This window comes from Thermobia domestica, chromosome 3 (assembly GCF_964235325.1).
Source record: "Thermobia domestica chromosome 3, izTheDome1.hap1.1, whole genome shotgun sequence".
Classification (NCBI taxonomy): domain Eukaryota; kingdom Metazoa; phylum Arthropoda; class Insecta; order Zygentoma; family Lepismatidae; genus Thermobia; species Thermobia domestica.
Window position 1 is genome coordinate 110139077 of NC_137456.1, and position 25181 is coordinate 110164257.

General features: G+C 34.8%; 1 protein-coding gene across 1 annotated transcript in view; it reads right to left on the reverse strand.

Moving 5' to 3' along the window:
• Tif-IA (RNA polymerase I-specific transcription initiation factor RRN3 homolog Tif-IA) overlaps positions 1-4948 on the reverse strand; it is a 56070-nt gene extending 51122 nt beyond the window's left edge. The window contains exon 1 of the mRNA XM_081751443.1: positions 4707-4948. The gene's annotated coding sequence lies outside the window, so the exon portion shown is untranslated. The remainder of the gene's footprint in view (positions 1-4706) is intronic.
• Between the last annotated feature and the right edge of the window lie 20233 nt (positions 4949-25181).

Here is a 25181-nt window from a genome sequence, read left to right on the forward strand (position 1 = left end):
GCGACTGTTTTTTGGGACAGAAAAGGTGTGATTTTGGTGGACTTCCTGGAAAGAGGCACTACAATAAACGCTCAAAGGTATTGCCAAACTCTGCAAAACCTCAGAAGAGCAATTCAAAACAAGCGCAGAGGAATGTTGAGCTCTAAGATCTTGTTGATTCACGACAACGCCCGGCCCCACACGGCAAATGTCACGCGTGAAGTTCTTGAATCTTTTCAGTGGGAGTTGTTTCCTCATCCGCCGTACAGTCCCGACCTGGCACCAATCGACTTCCACCTATTCCCAGCAATGAAGAAGTGGCTGGCTATGCAGCGTTTTGATGACGACGAACAGCTGCAAGAAGAGGTAACGAAGTGGTTGAAGTCGCAGGCGGCCGAATTTTTCGACGAAGGAATTTCCAAGCTCGTACATCGCTACGATAAATGCCTTAATTTGAATGGTGACTATGTCGAAAAGTAGTATTTGTGTGTGGCTTTCATCTGTATATAATAAAATTTGTTTCCTATACTTTGTTGATTTTTTATTCCAAAACGTAATCTACTTTCTGGATAGCCCTCGTACTTTAGATCAATTACGAAAATACAAACAGAAAGGAAGAAACTTATAATTCTCATTATTAACTACAATAGAGTAATCCTGCGTTATAAAGGAGGACCAGCTACCTCATAACTTTAGCACTACAAACAGTTTTAGTAAAATGAATGTTCAAATTTCAACTAGTAATGTCACTTCCTTACACGAAATTTACGGATTGTGAATAATGAAATTTTCGCCAAAGCATAAAAAGTTTTCATTATGAAGTCAATGTCGAATATATATATTACTAGGTTATACCTTTATTTCGCACAAGCTGTCATGTTACGTAGAAATAACAGTTAAAGCACGGATATCACTGACATGCAATAATCAGTTCGATATAGATATCAAGAAAATAAACCATTAACCTTTTCTATGTGCCCTGGAAATCATAATCGGACGATCAATTTGATTCTCAAGGCACAAAGAAAGTTTAAAGAAAAAACACAGCTTTCTTACAAGGCTGGCTAGACTATTTTTTAATTCTTTTATAATAAATATTTTAGCCAGCCTTGTAAGAAAGCTGTGTTTTTTCTTTATTCAAGATGGACACAAGGCCATATTGTCATAATATCCAAGAAAGTTTAGTGGTTGTTAATCTTAACGAAATGCGCTAAACTTTATCCCTTCATCCATAATCAAGCAAAAGTTAACAGCAAGGCAGCAATAACCAAAGAAACTGTCTGTCTTCGTATATATTGCGCTAGTCGCCCCCCGCCCCTCCCCCTCTCTCTCTTTACAACGCTAAAAATTAACCCAAACCACCGCAATCCGTTCAAATAGCAATGCTCTCCGAGCTGGGGCTACACACGCGCGACAAGGCAACTAGACCAACTTGGAAGGTCAAGAATGCTCTTGAAATGGAAGAATTAACTACATAGGTCGAAAGTCAAAAAAACAATTACCAATGCAATGAAAACTTTGATACGAATAAACTTTTTAATGAAATTGTTTAAGCAAATCACTGGTTTTATGTTTCGTTTAATTAGATAATTGATTTACGACAGGATTTCTGTTTTTATGTTTCTCTACTTAAAGAAAAATAGGCCACTGTAATAATGGGCAGTGCAATACAACCGAGTATTTGGAAAGATCGTATTATTCGAAGGTATGTCGACTATCTATTGATATACTGTTACACAGAATTCGTAACGATGGGGGCTGGTCAGTAAAGTTGGAACTGAAGAGGTTTCCCTTTCACGTAACTTTATGAGAATTGAAAAGGACTATCAGATTTAACGCCATAACTTCGATACTTAATGTGAGTACAAATTTTTACTACTGTTATTAATATTATTCTATTACACATTAAATAGTTATAAGGGACGTGTTACTCACTACACAGCACAGATACGTCCAAATTTACATGTCTGACTCACGGGTTTGAGCTCAATTATCGAACGTGAATTTTGTAGGTGCGAGCCTGAATAACGTGAGTCTCATTCAAGATAGTTAGCCTGAGCCCACACAAGCCCCGATTATGAAATGGCCATATCCGGTGCACAAAGGAAAATACTAAATGCAGAAGGAACACTATTAGTGTTCTAAATGTTTATATTATTTCAACATGTAATAGTGCTGAACGATGATTGTGTATACTACTGTAGTGTATCATACTTACAGCCGCCAATTAAGATTTTAATTAATTAAATAAATAAATAAATAAAAAGTGGAATGGTCTGTTTTCTTTAGTTGATTAGATGTTTCATGGGTACTCATTTAGGTCTTTGTACCGCGGAGTAGGTCCAGCATCTAAGGCTTGGTTAGGGTAGGTTAATTTAGTTAGACCTATTGGTTAGCAGAAGGGGGCCAGTAATTTTTCCCACAAAACGTTACAATTTCGGTAATTTCTGTTCAGATTAGGTTAGTTTATGTTAGGGGTTAAGTGCCGTAACGCCGGACCAATTTTAGGAAATTTACCGGATCAATTGGAGAATTTATGTAAGTTTGTGAGGAGGAATGAGTGAAAGTGAGATACGTGAAACAGTAAAAGTGAAGAAAGTTTTTTTTGATGTAAGCGGCACAGTATGTGGAGGCGGAAGGACTATTTCGCGGAGAGGTACATTTCTTATGATATACTAGCACGAAAGGCATGGCGGTGGGGAAGAAGGAAGAGCATTTCGAGGGCTATCTAGCGGAGTATTTATTTAAGGAAAAGAAACCCGAGGAAATTGTTGTACACGATTTTCTTCCAGAAATTGGAAAAGTTGACAAGCCAAGTAAATGACTTCAAACTGAACGGGAATGTATTTCTACACAGTATACAGAAACTGTATTGTGTTAACAGTGAAGCGTTGCAAGTATGAAACCATGACAAGTGCTATTGAAATTTTTATGACTGCCAAAACCCACACATCACTACCCTCGCTTACACGTACACCCACCGTCGCTGACGCGCCTGCTTCCTTCGACGCACCACCTCGCTCCGATCGGGCCCCCCCTGCTACAACTCGGTTAGCATTCGTGCTTTTAGTGGCCACCTAGCACAGGTTGGTTGATTTTGGACTGTAGTTTATATGCCCCTAACGTAAAGTAACGTCATCTAACGTAATTTAATGTAGTCCAACAAAATACAACCGAATGCAGTGTTTTTTTTTTTTTTTTAAACAGTTTTCAAAGTGGTCTGGCGATACGGCACTAATGCCTATGTTATTGTAGGGTCCAGCATAATTTTCCAAAAAATGATAGAATTTCGCTTATTTCTACTAATATTAGGTTAGTTCAGATTAGCTTAGGTGAGATTTGGTTACGTTATGTTTGGCCTTAGTACTTACATCATCCATTTCTCCTGTAAATTTTGTATTTCTTACGTGCTTTTGAACCCCTTCTGCTTTCGGCATTTATATTATTAATCCCAAACACTTAGTTTCGGTTAGACTCGATATTCCTGTACCGCTACCTATTCTGTGGCACTTAAGCCCTCAAGCAGAAAATAGTAAAATAGGACAGATTAGATAATGTTAAGTCAGACTTACTATTTGCTCTTATGAATAGCACGTACAGACGCAGAAGCCGTTATTGGTTTAAGCCGTTCCCATTAACATGATTTGCTTAAGTGATACCGTAGTTTACATATTCAATCATTTGTAATCGGAACATCAAATAGTCATTACCACGAACTATGATTATTCCCAATCAAGAATGCTGATTATCGATTTCACAACGCTGTTAAATTCATTGTCGTATGAATTTATGATACACAATAACAAGTTCAGATTGGATATAGTGTACATGAAGCTGCATCAGTTCCCGAAGGAGCAGGACCTTCATACTTTTAGGGATTATTCATTGAGTATGTATGAACTTACAAAGGGGTAACAAAGCGACTTTCATTTACTTATCGACTGATACGAAAATAAAAAAGAACGTACCTGTACTTTATATCTGCATGTGTAGTGCCCTTGTACTTTATCTATGACTATGTGTGTGTGTGGGGGGGGGGGATTTAACGCTTATCGCATGTCTTGTGCACTAGATACTTCTTACTATTGCACTACGTCGAAAATACATGGTATTTCATGTAGAAGTGGCAATAGAACACAGAAGAAACGCAGATTAGGGGGTTCTCATGTATACTATTACCTTAAGATTTTCAGAGTCAATTATTTACCGAGTCCGTCACATAGGTAGGTCTACTAATATCAATACAGAAAGGAATCAGGGGATAGTTTCCAAAGATGTGAGCCAGGATGTTTTACGCTACAATTGTCTGAAAATTTAACTTAAGAATTCGCGAACGTTATGTCTCTTATTTTAGGTCTGGCTAGGTTCTTGATTACATCTGCGGAAGTTAACCCAGAATTACTTCCTGTGGTACTTTGATAATGCCTTCATGAAGAAGAAGAAGAAAAGACAGATATAGGTTGCTTGCGTTCTGCAAAATAACGGATCTAGTGATGACAAAAATAGAAAAAATCTGATCAACCAGCCGCATGATCTCTGCTACCCCTCTGCTAACGCCAGCACTAGAAATGCTGCGCACTTATTTCGTTGGATTTCTAATTGGCTTACTATAATTGAACAATAATACCAAATAATGAAGAAACATTTTTAATCATATCATATTATGGTTATCTAAATCAGTAGAACAGCTGTTACTAAAATAAGCTGCCACAGATACTCTTTCATACCTGCCACATGTTCCTCGGGATAGGTCAGGAAGTAGTATGTCGACCGTATGTAAATGATCTTCTGTTTAAATTACCGTGTTATGTTCTTTATATCCTTGTGCACTAAAACACATAAATAAATCACGTTGTTTAGTCCACTCATTAATACAAATATAAGTATTAACCTCCATTTACTAAGAGTTAACACATCCTGAAATCATTCCAGAAAGCACACAAAATGTGAGCTTGAAATAAAAGACAATCGAAATTGTTTACTGATTTTACCAGACTTCTTTTTCTTCTTTACCACGTAGATTAATGGAATAGCCTGTCACTTTACTTCATTTTATGACGTTATCCGAAATGCACTGAATGCATGTTCAAATCAAAGTAACATAAACAAAATTAAAATGCTTAATTTTAAGTAGAAAATCGTGCAGGTTTACTTTAGACATGCTACAAGAAAATCAGAATGAATGTAGTGTTTCTTGGAATAAGTATATACATTATGGCTCTTATGCTGTTTCTAGACGATCATAGAAAGTTTGGACAAAACCATCAATACCTCAAATTTATACATTTAAAGGAATATTGTTCAAGACATTTGAAGAAGAGTCTCGAATGAACTTGAAACAAGTTTCACATGATCATAGAGGTCTTGAATAGTGTTACCAACTACCCCTGAAGAAAACAGGCTAGATGGCCTTCAGAAATAAGCTTTTTTACGCAAAAATAGCTAGATTTTGAAATGCTAACCTATAACCCACATTGTAGATTTTGTATGTAGGATTATAAATGAGTTATAGTAAAATTTGAAATGTTGAATTTTATTCGCTGAAGACTAACTAGCAACATACATGGCTTTAAATTACAATAAAATTAATCAACAACTCATCTGGTTTGTGAAAGTCAACAGCTGTATTATCAGTTGAATTGAAATAAGTCATCACCAATGACGTCGCTGCTAGCTGAGGCACTGGAACTGGATGCACCATCGTTGGATTATGGATAGATTGTGTTCAGGGGCGCCCGAAGAAAATTTTGCTCCATGGTTGCTATATTGCGTCTGGTATTTCTGGTATTAAATATACATGGTTTGCTATATTACGTATACATTTTCGTGAGCCAAGGAAGCCCGGGCCCCACCCTGCGTCATAGTTGTGTTTGTGTAGACTACCATTGTCCCAATTTTTATAGTACTCCTTTCCGCACGTCATAGTCCTTATAAGCACTTGTTATTTCTCCGTACACCCACATGAATCATCATGAATGCATTGAGAGTTTTGAAGCTAATTAGGTATACAATTTGTTTCCTTTAATAAACAAAAACGATTTCTGTTGTTTGAAGAACCGAACAGTTTATTAAATTTGTATTAGAAAACTTTAATTCTTGCAAGCAATACGAGTAATTTTTTTAAAAAGTAGCAAACAGGACCGTTACGGGAGCGACATTAGAATTCTTTCTGAGTCGATAAGTATTGTTAAGTAGTTGTCTGTAAGTGGGGAAAGAGAAGAAGAATGAGAAACAAGTGTTTGTTGCGTAATAAAGTACCCTTTGTCTAGAGAAATCAATTAATACGGTAATATATAATGACATATAGCTAATTTTTAAAAAATACACTTTATTTTCAAAGAAAAAGTATTTTTAGAATTAATTTAATGGCCAATAAAAAGCCAAAAATGGCAAAAGAGTTTCATAAAATAAGCTATATTTAAGGCTATTCGGATTTCGTAGATTTGTATGGCTAAATGCCTCTCCAAGGGCCAGTCCTACAATATCCTGATATTCTTTCTGATTACTATCAGTCAGAATTAGATATCAGGAAGTTGTCAGTTACTTTAACCCGTGGTTCGTTCTACAATATACTGTGCATGATATATACTCTGTCAGATAGTTAACCCGAAGCAAGGTTTTAACGGACCATTTGATTGGTTGGTTTTCTGTTGCTCATATTGAAAACAATTGAAACGTCAAGTGCGTTTTCAGTATGCTTGTTTAAATTATCCTATTGAAAACATGGGAAACAGAAATAAGTACCGGTATTTTTTGTTATGCACGTTATTGTCTAGGGGTACACTATCGTAAAGGCAAACACAAACTTAAGTAATAAACACTTTTTAGGCTACACGTACATATGCATTGGTACTATATACATAGAAATATTGCTGTTCGTCCTTACAACCTAAGAAGCATTACTAAAATTTATAACTTTAATTTCGTTATATATTACTCCATTTTATAATACTACACGTAATAACACAATCTGAGCTTTTAATTAATTCATTTATTTGATATTCCACCTCTAAAAATATGTAAATTAGATTAATAATTTAGATATGATTTTATATATCATTCAATTTCAATAATTAAACTCTATATTGTATATAGAATATATTTCTTCATCTTCTAACTACACAAATTACATGACGCTTATGTGCGGGCACTTGTAGCCAACGGGTACTATTTATCGTTATAAATTGGCATATATTCGAACTAAAATGGTCTTCTAGGCCTCGCTATATATTGAACAATCTCCTCATCGTCCACGGACACCATCAACAACTCTTCGATTTCGTCTATGTTTCATTAAACGACAACTAACAAGTAGCTGATAGCTGTTAACAGGCAATTGAACTTCCTGTCAAAGTACCAACCAGCTGATAGGGTTTATCAGCCACCTGATTGTTATCAGGACATTGTAGAACACTTATCGCAAAAATGTCAGGAGGATATTTATATCAGACAGATATCAGAAGATGGTAGGATTGGTCCCAAATAGGTTAGATTTAGCCAAAAATAGGCTAAATTGGCATCATTGGTATTTAATCATGTTTTATATACTTGTTGATAGGAGGCAGTCCAAAACAAGTGTCCGAAACTGAAAACAAATGAAAGCGAAACTACGTACTGAGTTAGTTCAGACCTGAGCATGAATAGCTGTAATAGCATTTCTTTCCTAACTTTCTACAGGCATTTGGAATTTAATAGATCACAGTAAAGCATTTAGGGCCAATCCTACCATCTTCTGATATCTGTCTGATATAAATATTCTCCTGACATCTTTCCGATAAGGGCCAATCCTACCATCTTCTGATATCTGTCTGATATAAATATCCTCCTGACATTTTTCCGAAGCAGATCAACTGATTTTGTAGCAACGCCATCGATTTTTCACTAAGTAGTTTGACCCTTTTACATTAAATACGGGTTAGGTTAGCTTACGTAAAAAGAATAAAGTGCTGCTTAGGTATAAAATCATTCCCTGTACTAAGCTTTTAAAAATCTGATTCTTCATATGGCGTACTGATCACACTTAAAAAAGAAAAAAAAAATAGAACTGTTTCCCAAAATTGTGGCATCGAATGCCTTTTGATGTTATTTATGCTGTGGCATCGAAAACTTTAAAGAAAAGGCTGAAAACACAGGAAACCAAACGTAGCAATGATAATATTTTTTCAGCTACTGGAATTACCGCTCATATTTGCATCAGACTTTCTTCCTAAACCTATTCCATATTTGATAGTGATTAAGAATAGCCCGTCAAACAAATAGTAATTTTACTGTTAAAATGTATGAATACGTATGAAAGAGGATTATCTGGGATAATAATTCACCGTCGGAACGCCTGTATAATGTAGGAAACCAGTATTTATGTTTAGAAGTTTAATGCTACCAGTATCAAATCATTATAAGTTCTATATTTGAGTTCAAATGAGCGAATATGATGTCAAGGGTTTGTTGCACTATTCTTATTTAAGTGTTATTCTTATTCTTATGTTTCTTGCGCTATAACCTCCGTCGATGACGCGTCTGCTTCTACGGACGTACTCTTGCGTGAGCCTCCTTCCACGCTCCTGCTTTGACACTGTTAGATAACATTTTCGATTTTATTGTTCTTTTGCACTTTCGTATATGTGGCAAATGTCTGGGTGCGCATTTGTTCAAGCCTCGTAAAGTTAATCTGCATGCATGAATGCAACTACCACCTTAAGAAATAACTTTTGAAATACTGCGTATGAATTTCGTGATGAAATAATTGCATGTGCTATAATAGGACAACATGTAATCATTTCTAGGGTACTTCAGTTTACGGGAATATTGTCAATCTGTTCGCAATTATTTGTTACTATTCCAGATTAATAACAGTACAAAACGTCTTATTAAAGCAAGAAAAGTCATATATATATATATATATATATATATATATATATATATATATATATATATATATATATATATATATATTTCTTAATTGATGGTGTCTTCTTTCTTAATTTAAACTCGATATTCTTGTATATTAAATTCTCAAATTAATATATATATATATATATATATATATATATCTTTGCCTCAAAATTTAACAATAGTTATGGGCGTCCAAGCACTGTTACTACATAAATTGTGCATATTATCAACAAAAATACTAACAATATCTTCCAGCGCGGATATTTGCTTTTGTATGCACACCTTGAATATCAGATAATTATGGAAAATAATAATAAAACTCATTTATTTAACAACTGCCTCTCTGTCTCACGACGCCATCATAGTTGTTTGGTATTTTCCTGCAATCAACTCCGGCTCTGATTGGCTATTGAATGCTCTTGAATTGGATTGTTTGGAATAGGAGCGAAACGAAATCACTTGAAGGAAACTATTGAATTCAAGACTAAAATGACCAAGGATCTTATAAAATAGAGGATCTGCCCTTACAACAAAGCCTTGAAGCCATACGTCACAGCTTCGCAACCCCTACTCTGCCCACTCCGCCCAATAGGATCGCAATGTTTTGAGCCAACAATCATTGCTGAAATGAAAGTAGCCAATCACACGATGGCGGAAACGAGAGTAGCCAATCAGACTTGCCGATGCTCGGTTGTGTTTTGGCTTCATCGATTTAATAGGATGACGATACATATGAGCAGATCCTCTATTTATAACATCCTTGAAAATGACATCAGTGCTGACGTCTTTTTCATCAAATACTCTTAAATGGTCTTGAACAAGAGTTGTTCAAACTTCCTTTGACCGTCTATAAAACGCATTAGACATGAGAGCTCATTTCGTACCATCCTTCATGAAATTGTAGAGTATAATACAATGTAAAGTAACATAAATATGCAAAATTCCAGCTCCTTAACTAGAGGGTAACAAGCAAGCACAGAGAAATATTGGGATTTATTGCATGCAATAACTAGATAGTATGTAAAATCTTCTAAGAAATAGTATTTGCAAGTGACCTTACACATCGAAGTTAGTAGCATTGACTAAAAATTACCACTTTAAGGGACTGTTTCCTTAATAATAGTATTTAAAGCTTATGCTTGAGAAAAATAAGATATAGAATTGTCTATGAAACTGTAACGTACTTAAGACATGTTATTCTCTCCCTCAGTCAAGTATCATCCTAGAACTTACTTATGCAACGACTATGAAAACTGGAGTCAGAAATGCACAAATAAAATTATTATAAATGTGATTGCTGTTATAGTTGGTTTTACTCAGTATAATTTAGCTTATTTTACATGTTTAGGATTATGTCAATTAAATTTAGCTAAAATTTGGTAAAGTGAACATTGTATAGTTTCGGTTAGATTAAAGTAAATGAGTATAGGTTAAAATTGGGTAGGTTCCGTTAATTTAGCATTGGTTAGCTTAGATTTGTAATTACAGCTTAGATTAGCTTGTTCCAGCCTCCACTTTGGCAAATGTAGTTTTGGGTTAAATTTGGTTAGTTCTATGACTTTTATTTTATTTTTGAAAGTGCGATTTTTCTAATGTTCTTTAGGCTAGTTTTAGGTGGAAGCATTTATCGTAGCAAAAATCGTATCGTCCATATCGTGTTATGCAATAGCATTTCCCATACCATGGCATATCCTATGGCATTTCTTGCCTATATAACCTGCTTTATTTCGTAGCATTTCCCCCAGCATTTCTGGTCCGATTTACAGCGCCATGGTGTGTTAAAAGGAAGCGAAATATTTTGTGCCAAATATTCATGCTCTTTATTTTGTGTGGGAAATTGCATTGTAGTAAAGAAAATGAGTTGGAGTAGGGATGATATTATTATGCTGATTGAAAAATACAAGGAGCATCCTTGTTTGTAAAAGTTAAAAGTCCTTTGTATCATACTAAACATATGCGACAAAGGACTTTAGAAGAAATAGTTTTCAGTTTCGGAGCCATCATTACACTCTTCTCCAGTGATTTGTTTGCTCCCTCACTATAAGATGCTTATCAAAATGGTATCGTGTAAAAGCAGCATATACTTTTGATGCCTAGCATATTATACGAGATTTTTGGCAGTACATCTGCTACAAGAAAAGCTTCGATAAATGCTTCCGCGTAAAACTAGCTTTATACACGCTTCAAGTTTATCTGCACCTTAATTAAGCTATTCCACACTAATAATGACATGCCACTATAGACAACTCATTAATGCATTAACTGTCTCAGTCGATTGTGTACAAAACTTTGAGGGATTCGTCTGCTAATCGAATGTGACGAAGCGACTTTTCATCTAAATGGAGATAGGTCTGGTCGGAGTGTTCCTTGCATGAAAATTAGATTCCAATTCAGTGCTTGTGTGTGTGTGTTGTGTTTCGTTTTATAAATAGTTTAGTTTTAAATATTTCTTATATATTTGAAAATGTGTAAATGTAATAATAACTACAATGACAGAACTGCAATTTGAGAAGATCTTGGGAAATACATGTAGTGTGCATTAAGTTAGTAGGAAACTACTTCTTGCGGAGATTTCAGCAACACAGAATCTTAAAATAACACTGGTCAACAGTGAAAATGCTTCGGAGATAAAACTAACCAATTCTTACTAATTTTAGGGTGCTGATAACGAATATGAAATTAGTTTTTGAAGATTGGTTCGGGTTTCAAAGAAATACGTTATCACCTGATGTGCTCTGCTTTGCAAATTAAGGGTTCGTGGCAATAAGAGCTGTCTACTTATTTCCATAAACTCATTGTTTGACGGTCAGTTTCATTGCTATCCTCAGGGACATACGCAGGGGTGGGTCCTGCGGGTCTTGACACACTTACTTGTTTGTAAATTTAGTCTAATTTCAGGTGCTATTTTACAAGTTTTAATATAATTTAGCTTCAAAATGTATTTGGACCCCCGAAAAGCTTAGGACTCCTCCCGAAATAAATTTCTGCACAGTCTCTGGCTATCCATATTGCTCGCACTTCATCGCTAACAAAGAAATATCAACCACTTCACGGTTTAGTTTGTATTGAAGAGTTTGCCAGAGAAAACATGTGTAACGTTCTTTTGTAGTTACAATTTGCCATCTCGGAAGTAGTCGTGGTAAGATATTGGGTGGGTGCATGGGTGTTATTATTATTATTATTATTATTATTATTATTATTATTATTATTATTATTATTATTATTATTATTATTATTATTAATCGTTCTATGACTATACTAAGCAGAAACATGTCGCGTAAATGTGTTTGCAGTGCAGAGCAAATTGTTTTTAACGAAGTGAAACGAAAAGTGGAGTTTCGCTCCTATCATAAAGAAAGTCTATCACTTGTAGCTACTTTGGCTGTAAAGTGGGAGGTGTGGACAAGAAGTGAGCACCACATATATGTTGTAATACTTGTTCTACAAATTTGTGAGACTGGCTATACGGAAAAAAGCCATGCGTGCCATTTGCCTGTTCTAATGATATGGAGAGAACCGAATATCATACTTCAAACTGCTATTTTTGCATAGTTCTTTCAATTAAAGGTCTATCCAAAAAAAAAAAAAAAAAAAAAAAAAAGAAGTGGACTGCTACCTATTCAAATATTTCTTGAAATGTTCGTCACTGTGCCACACTCTGAAAAACTAAAGGTTCCACAACTTCCTGTACCTTACTCCAGTGTTTCACCCGATGAAGAGCAAAAGGCGAACAATGTCGACCCACATTGTCAAATTCTGCTACAGATTCATCGTCTTCCACCGATTCTAACTTCACAAAACCAAAATATCATTATCTATTCACCATATGATACTCAACCTGAATTAAAATACCTGGGGTAGTCAAAAGTGGCGCAGAACTCCTGGCATCCAAACTCAAGAAGTAGGGAGCTTATTCTGAAGATCTAAAAGTGTTCATGTTTTGAACACATCAGAATCCCTAAACAGTATTTTCAGTGGAAAGTGACATATTACGTTGTAACAATGTAGGCCTAACTGGTCTTATGAGTAAACTTACCATATATGATGAATGGCGGCTATTCATAGACGCATCAAAACTATTCTTTAAATATATTCTGCGAAAACTTCCACAAATTGCTGAAACTAAAAGCAGGTAAGAACCCTTATTGGCACTCACATTCGCTAACTCCTCAATGATCCTGAATTGCATGCAGTGTTAGAAAATGAGGAGAGGATTGCATGAGATTCTTTCCGAAAAGTGGTGACGAATGTTTTGGGAAACGATCGGTCTCAGAACTATACGGAGGTAATACTTAATACCTTCTACCAAGCAATAGGGTGTAATGTATCACTAAAAATGCATATGTTGCACTCCCACATAGATTTCTTCCCAGAAAATTGCGGAGCAGTCATTAATGAACATGGGAAACATTTCTACCAAGTTATATCTATGATGGAGAAACGATATCAGAGCTACTGGAGCAACTCTGCTCTTGCCGATTTTTGTTGGACGGAAAATTCCTAGTTTTATCCCAATTTCCCCTTTTCTCGTACAACACACACACACACACACACACACACACACACACACACACACACACACACGCACACACACACACACACACACACACACACACATATATATATATATATATATATATATATATATATATATATATATATATATATATATAATCATGACACCATTTGAAAGCCTGTTTCATTCTGAAGAGAATGACGTGTAAGTCACGATACTCAAATGAATAATACTGTTCGGATTCATTTGATTTTATAGTTATCTCACTTTTTCCTATATGAAATTTGGTATTGTCTGGCAGAACAGAAATATTTTTTCCGTCACAACTATTGTAGGTATTACAATGAAACTTGGCACATGTATTACTTATAAACTACAATAGTTTTAAAGGTATATTATATTTGGGTGCCTTTAGTCGGGGCCGTACCAGAGGGTGCTACATTTAAAAAAAAAAAGGATTTTTGGACGGGAATTTCCCAATTTTACCTTAAATTTCCCTCTTCTTGTACTACCATGAGCAAAATAAATGACGCGTCTCTTTATTCTGAAGTTTTTTGAAAATATCTCCATTTTCTTTATATGTTCGAAATTTCGGAAGGTTTCCCCAGCAGGACAGGTTAATAACAAACCCGTTTTTAATATTTGTGTTAGATATTAGCTTAAAATAAATAAATTAGAAGCAAAAAACATTAAATCGACAGAAATCTCGAGAATTACCAACTCTGTTAAAGTGGGAAATTTTCAAGAACGCGAGGGAATTCTGCAGTTCAACACGAAGCAGCGACATTTATGTCATTGAGAGAGACGTGGATTAGATCTACAAACGAAACTTTTAACGAAACATTTCTAATGTGTCTTATTACATGCATTATCAGCGAACTCCAAATATATGAATCTATGCTAAGTATTAACGTATAGATAGAGCAAATAGTGGAAATTACCTATGGAAAAAGACGAATTGTTAGCACAATCGTAATGAAAAATCGTCTTTACCGTAGAACAGGTTCAGTTCACGTAAGAAAACAAGTAGCTCAGTTAGTTAAAGCAACTAGTCTGTATGCCGAAGGTATTGGGTTCGAACCCCATGGAAGTGACGTTGTAATTTTTATTACTGTGGTTATTTTATTTATTTTTTATGTGGGAAAAATCAAATTGTAACATATGTGTAAAACTCATGACGATAACAAAAAAAAAAATATGCCTTCTCGCACTTGCATTAGTGTCTCTAATTTTTGTTTGCAAACAGTTTCGTAATAATTTCCCCTGTGCTCACTACTCACTACATGCTCACTGGTGCATAACGAATGTTTTCCAGTAAATGTTAATTCTAATTTGGAGAATTTTATAAAGTTTCACAATGTTTCTCGCTTGATAGTCTTCTATCTACTTTTTTGGACACTTTGATAACAGATTTCCCTATTAAATGTTTAATTTCCCCTATATATATTTAACTACAGAAAAGTTTTACATGTATTTGTCTTAAATTGAAATTGTTTTGAATTTACCACATGAGGAAAGTAGCCCGAAGGAGGAGAACTAAAGTAACTGATATTCTACGTAAACGCAACCTATTGTAGAATTATTATGCTTCTTAACTTCAGCACATAATTTTTACGTTGGTCAGACAGAGAAAAACCCTGTTTTTTCCTCTCCTATGACCACTCATCTTAAAGCTCTACATGTAATGATTCGTGTCACATAATTTCGGCTCTCCAAAGACATTTATTATTATTATTATTATTATTATTATTCCTGAATATGCCACCCTTACATAATGTAACTTTAGATATCTTGGTTTAAGTGCTTTCTTTAGTAATAATTTGAGCAACCATGTAACAAAATTTAAAATGTATGAGGGGGCACGAAGTTTTCCCCCCTCTCTTTTCAGCACCGTCCCAACAGAAAGTATATAATTTCTGACAAGCAGAATAGACAAAATAAATAAGAAATATATCTAAAGTAACCTTTCCTCCTTCGTGAATGGAATATCACGTAACATTTTTTATTCTACTGAAGACGACCCTAGGCCGTTATGGTTAGGTAACAAGAGTTGCTGTGACCATCTGAGTTTCGATTTCTTACGCGAAAGAAGTCTGTTATATTACGAGGCATGCTTTTCATTAGCAAAACTGTTCGAAGTAATACGAACATGGCTCAAGAACAGAGACGGAACTGAATTACCACTCGATTGACCTTGAGGCCAAATCACCAAAGAGTAGCTACAAACGTAAGTTCAGCATGCATTTCTGTGGAGTTCTGTTCAGTATTCCAATCTGTCAATCACGCTTGTTTGTAAGAGTAATATTTTATAAACCTAACCTTTCGATAGAGCACAATAGCAAAAGAATAAAAGGGAAGGAATTCTTGCCCTTGTGAACGTTGGATACCACCATGTGCAATAAAACTGTCGCGTCTCCTTGAAGTGATATTTTATCGAAAATAACTCTTTTCCCTTTATATATCCGAAGTTTTTGAGGGTTTCAAAATGAGGAAACGTTACTGACAAACAAGGACGCATTTAGGGGTGGGTACAGGGGGTCCGGACCCCCTCTGAAATCCCAACTTTTCTGTAAATTTAGCCTAATTTTTGGGATTATCTTTTAAAATTTTATTATAACTTATCCTAATATTGAAGTCGGGCCCCTTCCGAAATAAATTACTGTATACGTGCCTGCTGACAATTTTCAATATATTCGTTAAATAATAAAGTAAAATAATTAAATTAGGAGCAAAAAGCTTCAACACGGGCTAACTTTTGTCCACTGCCAATATTGTTAGAAGGGATATTAATAGCAAAAACTGCTAGTCAATGCTGAACCTTGAAACTTCACCCCGAACAGCAAGCCTATTATTGAGAACTACATATGAAACATTTTATCAAAACTTATATAGCTTTTATGTGGCATGAAATTATTATATACACTAAAATGCACTATCCTAAAATGTGTATCTAAACATTGCTCTACGTATCTACGAAGCAATGAAAATTTTTTATCGAAATATTTGGGCAGGAAACTCTAACAGCCAGCCATTCTATTTAAATCGTAATAAACCCTGTAACCGTGCGTTAACGTGAAGACAAAGCTTGGTCCATTGGTAATGTATTGGAAGAATGAAAACTCAATGTTCGTAGGTTCGAATTTATCCACTCACCAGAACATTTTATTCTTATGTGTAACGATGAAATAAGAAAGAAAAAATGTATAACCGTTAAGACAAAACTTCAACCAAGTCTGAAGAGAACAATACTAAAATAGTAACACAATGACGCCAACCAAGAATTATTTCATGTAGCGTTTGGACGAAATTACAACTGTCAACAAGTAAAAACAGGCTGATAGGCGTAATATAGTCTAGACTTCTGAATGCATTTACTTCCTCAAAACTTCCGTCTCGTCATTGGTATGCCGTTAGTCATGGTAAAACCTTTCAATTGGAAGTGAAATGACAAACTAAAACAGTTTTAAATCAATAAATGTCTATGTGTAAAAGTAGGTGTCTCTTATCTGTAGTTCTGAGTTCCTTTTACTTTGAAGTGACAAATGAGAGAAGAAAGTATGGTGATCGAAAAAAAATCAAATTTGAGATTTCAACGAATTTACACGTATTATAGCCCCTAATACCGAAAAAGTTATTTTTTGATACATGTCCATCTGTTCGTCCGTCCGTTCGCTACACTTTTCTGTGCATTCGCCTAGAGGCCAACCGTTCAACTTATCTGCACCAAATTTTAGTTTAAGATTTTCATAGTATTTCCTATAGTTTCTTTTGTTTCTCTCCTACTCCCAAAACAAGGGTAGTTTCCTGTACGATGAAAATAGAAAAAATATATTTTCTAATAACTGGCTCTAACGATCTTGTTTTCTTTCTTTTTTTATAAATCAATATTTAATTAGCAACCCTATTTTGTGGTATAAGGCATTTATTTGAGAAAAATCCTCAAGGGGTAGTTTATACTTAGGGGTGAGTTTTTTCTCAGTGATTTTCTCAAAATGGACTCAAGTGTTTTCGTTCATATTTCATAAATAAATATTTCATTAATAACTTAACAATATGGCATAAATAACTCGTTTGTCCTAAAAAAAATGCGAGGGGTAGTTTATTCTTGGTGGAGTGTGTTGTCTGGGTGATTTTCTCAAAAATGACTCAAAAGAGTTTATTCGTATTTCAAAAATACATATTTCTTTAATAACCGAACAATATGGCAAAACTCGTTTGTCCTGAAAAAAAATATACGAGGGGTAGTTTACTATTGGGGGTGTTTTTCCTCCACGATTTTCTCTAAAATGAATCAAGCAATTTTGTTCGTACTCAGAAATAAATATTTCATTAAAAACCTAATAATATGGAATAACTCGCTTGCCCTGAAAGAATCCTCAAGAGATAGTTTATTCGGGGAGTTATTTTTCCCTCACGATTTTCTCAAAACTTACGTGGACAATTTTATTGATAATTCATAAATAAATATTTCATTAATAACCCTATATTTTAGTATAAGTCATTTCTATGAAAAACAATTACGACGGATAGATTATTTTGGGGGTCAAGGTTTTTCCCAACAATTTTCTCGAACGACAGGCGATTTTGTTCAAATTTCGCAAATAAATATTTCAGTAATAAGCAAAAGTATATCTTAACTCATTGTTCGGAACAATTCACAAGGGGTAGGTTACTTCTGACGTGTTCTTTTTGAACGACTTTCTCGAAAATGACTCATTTGATTTTTTCATATTTCATAAACAATTATTGCATTAATTGCTCTATTATATGTCTAATGAAAATGTGCTCAAAGTGTGAGTTAGTTTTGTAGTGTGGATTTTCTTCAATCGAAGTTTTTTATTCGATAATCTGACATTCGATGTATTTGAATAATACGATTTTTTTTCGTATTATCCAAATACACACTTCAGTAACAACTGCGGCCTAACACAGTTAAGAAATTGAATTGAAAAAGTTTAGTGCGGTGGCCCTGTAATTGAATATTTTTTGGTAAACACCCTAGCTTTTTGTGGTAAACTCAGGCTTTTCTTTTTCGAGCGACAAAAGAGAGAAGAAAATATGGCGATTGTGAAAATAGTATATCAAATTCAGATTTCAACGGATTTACATACTTCATGGCGTCTACATACTGGAAATGTGATTTTTCGATACCCGTCCTCCCGGTCCGTTCGTTTGGTACACTTTTCTGTGCACTCGCCTAGTGGCCATACCGTTCAACGTATCTACACCAAATTTTAAACTTAGGGTTTACATAGTATTCCTACAAGAGATTTTCCCATTTTTTTCCTACCGCCTAAAATAAGTGTGGTTTACTAACAGCCGAAAATCGAAAAAAGCTATTTTCTCCAAAATGGTTTTAACAATTTTGTTTATTTTTCATTAATCAATATTTAATTAACAACCCTATATTGCAGTATCAGATATTTCTCTTAGAAAAATTTACGAGGGGTAGTTTATTCTTGGAGGTGACTTTTTCTCGACGATGTTCTCAGAAAGGACACTTGCAAGTTTTGTACACACTTCATAAACAAATATTTAACCTTGCAGCATGGTATAAGTCAATTGACCTGTAGTAGCTTATTCTTGGAGTTGAATTTATTTCCAGTGAGTTTCTCAAACACGACCAGTTGGCAACCCTGTATCTCGACAACGAAGCTGAACTCGAAAACTGCAAGAGGGCTATTTGTCTCCTTTTGATGTCACGAATCATCTCCCGAAGTTTGTGGACATCTTTCAGGTTCACTCTTAATGAAGCTTCCTTTCGAAAAGTTAACTATTAACTTTAGACATTGTTTATTTTTTTAAAAAAATCACAAATGCCGTTATTAACTTTAAGGCAGAGAGCTACTTTTGAGAGAATAGATCTTTAAAAATAATTTTAAAACTTAGACTTTTGTTTGCGAGACATTCCAGACAAGACGAGACATTTTAAAAGCTATCTCGTGTCCAAAACATTTGTTACGTCTTCTTTTGGATGTCACAAAGCGCGTCTCGTCTCTTTCTCGAGACATGTCTTATCTCGTGCGCATTCGTTAACACTTGGGAAGGATTATCTTTCTACTCAAAGCATTGTTTTTATAATGGTTGCATATTTATGATAATTGCCGTCAACATAAATTACAGTTGTTTCAGTTGAATTAATTGTTTATTATTATTATTGAAATTAAAATTAAAAGGAATATCTAGTTTAACGTTGCACGATTATGCACCTACGCTAAGGGAGAATGATGATGAATGAAATGATGAAATGAAGAAAGTGGGAGGAAAATGGAAAATTCCAAGAAAACCCATACCCATGCACACGGTATTTGTCTACCTCAAATTTCACTTGACGCGAAGTGGAGTCGAGCCACGGACCCCATGAATGCTCTATTATTATTATTATTATTATTATTATTATTATTAATAATAATAATAATAATAATAATAATAATAATTGAAGTGAGCTTAACGAGTTTCAACCGTCCGACTCAGCCAATGTTTGGGTGCCTGTTCGTTCGTCTACTCCATGACAACTTTTCATAAAAGACATTTCCTTTTAATGAAACTAGTAAGTGCCTTTTAGCTTTGAGAAATAACTATGCTTGGAATTTGAAATCTGCAAAATATAAGAGGTAAAATTAACCAAATGGTGCAAGTTTACACACAAAACAATTTTGCAATATCAATTACGTGAATCTTGTCCCATAAAGAAGCCGAAACCCCTACACCAAAGAGCCCTCCGAGATTTGATAATTGTTCACAAGGACTGAAATTGTCATTTGAAGCCAAGACTTTAATATTAAGCCAATAATTTCTTTAAAATAGACGAAAAATTCGAAAGTTATAAGCATTTTCATATTTTTGCCTTTTCCCATAATGGAGCCGTAGCACACTATACTGATGAGCCCCCCCGACTCCAGGATTTGATCATTCTCCATCGGACTGAAATTGCCATTTGGAACCAACACTTTAATACGAAGCCCAACAATTCTTTAAAATAGACGAAAAATTCGAACGTTAGAAACATTTTAATATTTTTGCCTTTTCTCATAAGGGGCCCGTATTAGCCTACACTGAAGAGCCCCACGAGATTTGATCCTTGACCACTGGGACTGAAATTTTCATTTGAAACCAAAACTTTAATATGAAGCCAAAAATTAATCTTTTACATCAATTTAAACTGACTGGGTTCCAGTTCACTCCACTATTATGTTTAGTTTAGTTAACTGGTAATTTGTGACAGCTTCACATCATCAAAAGAATTTTTCACTACCCTCCCTCCCAGAAGTTTGTGCTGGATCCGCCAATGGATTCAATAGACATTTTTCCTATTCTTTTTATCACCTTGTTGGGGCTCCCTCGTACAAATAAAGAAGCGGTAATATTACAATCAAGGGGCGCTATATATTAGGTATTTCTTTAGTTATCTACCCCTAACCGCACAGGGCCATCTTTGGTAGAATAAAAAAATGCTACGTGATATTCCAATAATGAAAGGGGAGAGGATGCTGTAAATATATTTCTTATTCATTTTGTCTACCCTGCTTATGAGAAATTACTTTCTGTTGGAAGGGTACTGAAATGAGAGGGGCAAAATAAAACGCCGTACCCCCTCCTACATGGTTGTTCAAATAATTACTAAAGAAAGCACTTTAGACTAAGATATCTAAGATTTAAACTAAGAAACTAAGATATCCTTACATTATGTAAGGATGGCATATTCAGGATTATTATTATTATTATTATTATTATTATTATTATTATTATTATTATTATTATTATTATTATTATTATTATTATTATTATTATATGAATGTTTTTGGAGCACCGAAATTTTGTGAGACGAACAATGGAATGTAGAGGTTTAAGATGGGTGGTCATAGGGAGGAAAAACCAGAATTTTTTTCTGTCTGACTCTCTAACGTGAAGATTATGTGCTGATGGCAAAAAGTATCATCATTCTACAATAGGTAGCTTTTACGTAGAATATCAATTACTTGAGTTTTCCTCCTTCGAGCTACTTATCTCATGTGGTAAATTCAAAACAATTTCAATTTAATACAAATACATTGTAAAACTTTTCCGTAATTAAACATCTAGGTAAAATTAAACATTTAATAGGGAAATCTGTTATCAAAATATCCAAACAAGTAGATAGAAGACTATCTAGTGAGAAATATTGTGAAACTTTATAAAATTCTCCAAATTAGGATTAACATTTACTGGGAAACAACGCGCCAGCGAGCATTACGTATAGTGAGCAGTGAGCACAGGGGAAATAATTACTAAACTTTTTGCAAACAAAATTAGGGATGCTAATGCAAGTGCGACAACGACATTTTTTCTTTTTTTGGTATCGTCATGAATTTTACACATATGTTACAATTTGATTCTTTCCCACATAAAAAATAAATAAAGTAACCATAATAATAAAAATGACAAAGTCACTTCCACCTGGATTCGAACCCGCTACCTTCGGCATACAGACTAGTTGCTTTAACTAACTGAGCTGTTTTTTTCCTTACGTGAACTGACCCTGTTCTCCGGTACAGACAATTTTTCATTACGGTCGCGCTACCAATTCGTCCTTTTCCATAGACAATTTCCACTTTTTGCTCTATCTTTACGTTAATACTTGGCATATATTCATATATTTGGAGTTTGCAGATAATGCACGAAATAAGACATATTAGAAATATTTCGTTAGAAGTTTCGTTTGTAGGTTTTATCCACATTTCTCTCAGTGACATAGATGTTGCTGCTTCGTGTTGAACTGCAGAATTCCCTCGCGTTCTTGAAAATTTCCCACTTTAACAGAGTTGGTAATTCTCGAGATTTCTGTCGATTTAATGTTTTTTGCTTCTAATTTATTTATTTTAAGCTAATATCTAACACAAATATTAAAAACGGGTTTGTTATTAACCTGTCCTGCTGGGGAAACCTTCCGAAATTTTGAACATATAAAGAAAACAGAGATATTTTCAAAAAATTTCAAAATAAAGAGACGCGTCATTTATTTTGCTCATGGTAGTACATCATGTACATATGCACATAGTACCATTTGCAAGCTTGGTTTATTCTGAAATGAATGACATATGAACCAAGATAATCGGATGAAAAGAATTGAAGCAATAGCTACTTAAATGAAAGACCAAATAGAAAATTGAACAATCTAAGTGTCAACACTACATAACACACATTTCTATCGATTATACTTAAACTCGAACCAATTTCATCATTTTTATTTTTATTTTCGTATTCAGGATCCTCATTTGCATAAGAAAATGTACTTTTCTTTTCCGAAACATGAAAAATCTTAAAATTTGTTGTCCAGTGTAATTGGAAGAAATCTTATTAAAGTATATTTTAAAACAGGTATGCATTCTAATGGTTTCCTCGTCCATGATATTCTAATACAATTAAATTTGTTGGCATTTATTCCGAACCATGCAATATATTGTACCGGTGTAATGAAGGATGTGAAATCAGAAGTACCTATCGAAGAACTTCTTCAAGATGTTAAATGTAAGACACTGATAATCTCGGCTCGTAGAATTTATAAGACCAGTCAAAACAACATCCAACAAACTACTATACAATAGTTCTTACCCCTCGCACAGTTAAGCTCAAAATCATGACATAAACAGTGAAGTGGGGGACCTAAGTAACCCCATTAGAAATTGTATTAAATTTTGTTCTTATTGCCTTTTTTCTTTACACAACTTCTGTTACAGCGTCTATATGTCTATTTTGACTTGATAATATACTGTTAAGATAAACATGCTACTCCAAACATTACTTTCATAACAAAGTTTTAGTAATACATTTTTTGTGTTACTATCTATATTGTATGTCTCACTACATATCTTCTTCGCAATTTATCCTTTTTTGATTCAGATTTTATGCACAATTGTTACACTTCACAACTCTTACAGTCTTTCTGTGCTTCCTACCTATCCATCACTCATAGGTTTCGCATTTAACCTTTGACTTTGTATCCTGCTTTCTGTTACACATGAAACACCTTCCTCGTTTCACTTCCTTATGTGTTTTTCGTTCAATTTCATAATCAGACACATATTTTAGGCGTGTTCGAATAAAAAGCATTATCAAGGTCTCAGGAAAGGCGTTTCTATGTCTATAAACATGTATGTATATATTTAAACAGACTACTTGTATATTGCTCCATGTATCTATCTATTTATACGTTCTTCTGTCCATCCATCCATACATACATATCTGTCTATAGGCTATATCTACAGTATCTGGACTGCCCTGTAGTGAAGTTCGGTAGAGCGTCCGACTGCTCATCCAGCGACCCGGATTCGTTTCAAGGAAGGTGAATAAAAGAAACTCTTCATTTCAACCTCCAGAAATAAGTAGCGGGGCCAACCCTGGGGCCAAACTGGTACTCACAAAGCGGCTGAGAATAGCGGTACCCTGACCACGTGCCACCCACAAAAAAGCTGCGTGGCAGGCCTTAGCTCTTTAGTGCTGTTTCGCCATGTGGTTTGGTTTATATCTCTACTTGTTTGTATATCTCTATCGTACAAGTATGATCACTCACCACTGTTTAGTTATTTCTTGTGGCCATAATGACATACGGCTATAAATATACAATATTGACTTGACACCTAGTCTTCCGTTTCAGGCGCTGCTATCGGCTGAAGGAATTTCACTCTCTTTCGCTAAGGCTCTCTCGCTTAGCAGCTGCTGAACCATTATTGGCTCAACGCGTGGGTGTGTCGGGGTGTGAGCTTTAATTCGCATTTTTGCCACGGCTCAAGACATTTTGGCAGCACAATAATTCTAATGAAAGGTATCTTCTTCGCATTTATTGTATGAGACTGAAGATAAGATGGAAATTCTCAGTAATGATGGCCGACACCGGAATTCGAACCTTGAAATGCCCGATTATACAGCAAGCGCGTTCATTCAGTTCGTACTGATTATATAGAAACGTCAATATTTTTTCTTAAAAATTATTGTAATATATACATGACTTAAAAAGTAAACTTGTAATAAAAAATATAAAACCTTACATTGATAAACTTGTAGTGACTTGCAAGCGGTAAACAACATATGGAAGAGTTAATTCCTTGCAAAGTTCCTTTATGAAAACATTCCGACGGGAACTGTAAAACTGACTCCAATCAGGGTACTTCATAATGTAAATAATTCCTTTTATCAGCAACTTAATAAGTCATCATATAGATCATAATTATTTATGGGGTACCTTGGAACCTCCACTATAACCAAAAGTGAATACAAAATTTTAGGTGGCATGAAGGTATATAGTGAGGACCTTAGGTAACCCAACGCTTATAACAGGGGCGGATCCAGGGGGGGGGCGATCGGGGCGATGGCCCCCCCAGAAGAAGAAAACTTTCTTATTATATATATATATATAAATATAACATATTCCAAAGTTTTGTGCCCTTAAAAGTAGCACTACGACAACCCACCGCCCCCCTAGAAGTTGGTCCTGGATCCGCCCCTGGCTTATAACATATAAACCAAGAGCTTTAGCTAAATAAACAATGCACTAACTGTAAGAAAATAACACACAAAATGATTTCAAAAAATAATAATCTGGGGGACCTTAGTTACCCCACTTGGCCGTTCAAGGGTTACATTTGATCCTCAAACTTTACCGGCGGAGATTAAAATGTACTATTTAAAATTGGAATGGAGATCTACATTTCAGATATAAATGAATGTACTAATTTTTTTTTCGTTTTGGTCACCTCTACGTACCTGTAAAGCTACAAAAATCCGTTGTTAATAGATGTGGTCAATTTCATGAAGACAA